Below are 4962 nucleotides of genomic sequence, written 5' to 3' on the forward strand. Positions count from 1 at the left end.
TATGTTAATGAAGAATGAGAAATACAGTTCAAGGTCCCCTTATGCAACAGAGTGTTTTCCTATTTAAGTTCCTCATACAACATCCAGGATATGCTAATCCTAGTTCATGTGTAAATTTTTAGGTATTTGGGAAAACAAATGTGTTAGACTGGCTTTTCTTAAAAAGCTTCTGGACAGCACGCACAACAAAGATCACTCACAAAATACTTATTTTCCGATGCAGTAATAATAATACATATTTTAAAATATAACATAAAAGAATTTATCATTTCTTCAGAATAGGCCACTTAGAAATGAAAAAGGTACATTTTGGTTTTTCCCTATCTTCTTCTAAGAAACTGGGCAAGTTATTTGCAATTACTCTAAGGCACAATTGATCTCGCGGTTGTAAGTCTTCCTTACAATAGTATCAGCATGACAAAAGTACATTCTGCCAGCCTCTACATCCAGTTTTTGAAGTCCTACTCCATAAAAGTATGATATTGATACACTGAGGTCCTGCGAATTATTCCTATCTTTTTAATTTGGTTTCCCTGGGCCTACACTACAGGTCTACACAGTGACAGCTCAAAATTCAGTTAGAGAAGCCCTTTTAATGATTAGTCTAATGCACTGAGTTGTAAAGATTTTTTAAAACTCAGTAAGTACTGACTCAAGCTCTCTTTTTTCCTGGTTACTGGAGCCCATCTTGACATCTAAGCTGGAAATGAATGATCTTTCAACAACACTCCAGGGATTTTGCTAAGGTCATATTCAATCATTCATTAGGCTTCTTACCCCTCGCTTTTCAGAGTTCTATTGTAGAGCTGGTTTTATTCAGCATTTATGTAGCCTGTGGGCTTGGGTATTTGTCTGCTTAATGTTGAGTTTCATTTCTATGCCCCTAACATAGGAACCCATCAATTGACCAAAGAATTTCAAACTATTCTTTTACTTTTCTAACAAATTGCATGGTGTGTATGAAGAATAAATTAGCATTAATTTTCTTCCATTAACTGTTAATAAAACATGCTCATGTGCTCCCCCTTCATCTAAGGACATCTCTGTTTCCTGCCTGACAGAGAAATGACAAGGGTTTCCTAATTTTTTCCCACTAAACAATTGTCCTTCAACCTACCATGCTCCTGGTCTCCCACAATCAAGCTCTAGGTCATGGGCAGCCTCCTTCCAGTGAAGTGTACTAGACAAGACTCCTTTCAGAGCCCATCAACAACCCCCACACATACAATTAGCTAAAGAGGTTACTACTGTGGAACACAAGACACTTGGTCTCTTGCTTTCAAAGCAGAAAGCTCTCTCTGGAGCACGTACACTCTAGCTCACAGTGCCAACAGGAAATCAAACCCAGGCCTCCCCACAGCAGCAGAATGCTGGCCTGGAGAGCAACTGAGTTTTCACATTTGTATATATTTTCATTATGGACTACCAGACACATGCATGCATAAATACGTAAAATAAAATTATTTAAGAAAACATATATCAGAGTCTATTGACATAAGCAGGGATACTCTATTTCTTTGCATACCAAGTTAAGGAAAATTATTTCAAAGGTTAGAGACTAACAAAGGTTCCTTAAAAATTAAGCTTTCTACTATACTCCGGATGAACGTGAATTAAGGTCAACATATACTATATAATATTACAGTATCACAGAAAATTTTTTTTTAATTTTTTTTAAGATTTTATTTATTTATCAGAGAGAGAGAGAGGGGGAGAGAGAGCGAGCACAGGCAGACAGAATTGCAGGCAGAGGCAGAGGGAGAAGCAGGCTCCCTGCCGAGCAAGGAGCCCGATGTGGGACTTGATCCCGATGTGGGACTTGATCCCAGGACGCTGGGATCATGACCTGAGCAGAAGGCAGCTGCTTAACCAACTGAGCCACCCAGGCGTCCCCAGTATCACAGAAAATTAAAAATAAAAAGTAAACTGAAACACATTATTCACTCAAAGACTTTTGTATGGGGTACCAGGGTGGCTCAGTCGGTTACGAGGCTGCCTTTGGCTCAGGTCGTGATCCCAGGGTCCTGGGATCGAGCCCCACGTTGGGCCCTCTGCTCAGCGGAAAGCCTGCTTCTCCCTCTCTCTCTGCCCACCGCTCTGCCTACTTGTGCTCTCTCTCTCTCTGTCAAATAAATAAATAAAATCTTTTTTAAGAAAACTAAAAATAAAAAATAAATAGAAGTCTTTTGTATACGTTTACCTCCCTTCCTCCCCCCAAATAACAGAAAACTGCATGCATGTCACAGACGAAGAAAGGCCAACTTGCTGCTACTACAATGGGGGGAAAATCAATTCAAGGACAGTTTGTACTTATTTTAAAATGGCTTCAGTCAAGCTGCCAAGAGGAGTGTCAGGTTTGATTCTCATATGCATAAATGCCAGTCCCAAAAAGCAACTCTAACTTGTGCACCTGGCTTAAAACAAAATGTTCTGAAACTTTCTATTTGTTAATTGGTGTAACCCACCCATTCAGCCTCAAATCCCTTGGGACCGGCCGAGCGCTTCCTACACACAGACGCCCTGCTCTGCAGCAGCCCTGCTCTGCAGCAGTAACAGCGTAATGAGAAGCAACAAGGGCACGCAGGCTCTGGAAAGAAACTTCGTTTGCATTTCAAACAAGTTTCCTCAAAATAGGAGTGTCTTTTGATGAAATAAAATTACAATTCCAACTTTTTATGCAGAGAAACCAGCGCTCACTACATAACTCACGCTCCCTTTTATAACCGTATAATTTCTTCCAGTTACCCACACAGTCACGTGCTTTAACGAAACTCAGTTTAACAGTCACATATTTATGACTTGCTTCAGTAACTTGGGGCCATTTACTGGCCTCGTTTTTTAAAGTGTGGTATTATTTGAAAATACTAATTTAGTGTTCGCATTTTGGGACCTTCCATTTGTTCTAATTTCAACCTCTGAGAGGCTGGCTTCCAACAGGATTAACTGATAAGGAGAGATCACAAATCCCTTCTCCTGATCTTAGCAACAGCTCCATGATTCCCCCAAATCCTTCTTCTCTGCAAATGGAACATACATCCCCTGCCACAAGGGTGACTCGAGGAGCTTTTCAACAAAGGCCCACTCCAAGCTATCGGTGAATCAAACCCAGTGCCTCAGTCTGGAGCACAGAAAGCCCTTTCTGTTAGAGTGATGCTTGAAAATACCAGACGTAACAACTCAAAATTCTAAAAAAAAGTACTTCCACACTACTGTTCTATTTGATATCAAGGAACAGTAATATGAAAAAACAACAAAGAGCAGATCTCCTCAATAAATTATGAACTGTTTTCCTGTGGTTTAAGATCCTTTGCCTAATTTGTAACATTAACGCAATTTTTTGGTAAGTTTAAATCACATATATTTTGAAGGAACTCCTCACTCTTTACATGTTAAAAATTAAAGGTTTTCAAACAATGTTATTTGTGTTGAAAGCTTTTGTAAATGTCTTCAGTTATCTTGTGCAAGGCAGGTAGTAATCTTAACGGCTGATTAATGTTGATTTAAATCAAGCCCCTCTGCTCCCCGTACTCCTGCCCCCATTCAGACACAAAAAGAAAAGAAAAAAGGATTATAATGCTAGACTTACTCGTTACTAGGTTAACATTTGCCAAACAAAAATCCAACCAATCCAAAAAGTTGAAAATCATCAAAAACTGTATCACTTTAAAATCTGTATTGTGGCTCCAATATGAAAATATTATCCCAAATACAAAACTGGCATTATATATTAACATCTCTCTTCAAAAACATTAACAAATAAACTTTCTCTTTCTAATTAGCCCTAACTAAAATATCTTTGTCCCCACGTCCTCAAAGGCTTATATATACTTATAGCCTACACCACCCTTTCCCGAAAGAATGCCACTATTCAGTTCTTGGTTAGGCAAGTCCGTTAAGACAAAAGGGACATGGAGAAAAGGAGGGAAGGATGACGCACTAACTCACGGGCCACAGACCAACACTGTCACAACAAGGAGCTGCAGAACTCTTGAAAATTCGACTATTCGATTTCTCTGACAGTGTCTTCTCTGGACCAGTCCTGGTTCCCCTACTGAACTGCAGGTACCAATAAAGCAAAGACTTAGAGGAGGCAGAGGGGCTAATATGCTAGAGGAAGAGAATGGGTTTTAGTCAGACCCAAAGAATCCTTCCTGGCTCCATCCTACACTAGCTTTTTTGTTGTTGTTGTTGTTGTTTTAAGATTTTATTTTGGGACGCCTGGGTGGCTCAGTTGGTTAAGTGGCTGCCTTCGGCTCAGGTTATGATCCTAAGGTCCTGGAATTGAGTCCCGAATCGGGCTCCGTGCTCAGCAAGAATCCTGCTTCTCCCTTTCCCTGCTGCTCCCCCTGTCTGTGCTCTCTCTCTCTGACAAACAAAATCTTTAAAATCAATAAATAAAGATTTATTTTTAAGTAATCTCTCTATCCAATGTGGGGCTTGAACTCACAACCCCGAGATCATGTTGCATGCTCTACCAACTGAGCCAGTCAGGTGCCCCAGTACTAGCCCTTCGGTATGAAGAAACCGGAATAAGTTAATACATACCTTGAGAAGATATCTAGAGGATTCAGTGACTTAATACTATAATGTAACTTAACACGGTGCTAGCAGATAATAGGATTTGTTAGCTGTCTTTCCTACTTCCTGTTTATCCTTCGCGGTGTGTAAAAGGCCATCAGCAGCAAAATACAAGCTCAATAAATATTTCTTGATCAACTCATACATTTATCTGATTTTGTTTAATTATACACTTGAAAACTAAGGGACTTTTCTCAGGTATTAAAATTTTTTTTAAATAACCACCATTCAACCCAAAATATTATACTTATTATGTTTCATAGACAGTTTAATAAAACGCTAAGAAAGTTGGTGTTTATTATTCTCGCCCTGGAGTAGTTTCATCAAATCTTAATGAGCAGCTATATTCGATTCAACTTTTCCAAGGCACAAAAACCAAGAATA

The 4962-nt window shown here is 39.4% G+C and overlaps 1 protein-coding gene across 1 annotated transcript in view; it reads right to left on the bottom strand.

Moving 5' to 3' along the window:
• Positions 1 to 4962, bottom strand: part of FAM53B (family with sequence similarity 53 member B) — a 145029-nt gene that overhangs the window by 116354 nt on the left and 23713 nt on the right. The gene's annotated exons all lie outside the window — the stretch shown is intronic.

Source organism: Mustela nigripes, chromosome 4 (assembly GCF_022355385.1).
Source record: "Mustela nigripes isolate SB6536 chromosome 4, MUSNIG.SB6536, whole genome shotgun sequence".
Classification (NCBI taxonomy): domain Eukaryota; kingdom Metazoa; phylum Chordata; class Mammalia; order Carnivora; family Mustelidae; genus Mustela; species Mustela nigripes.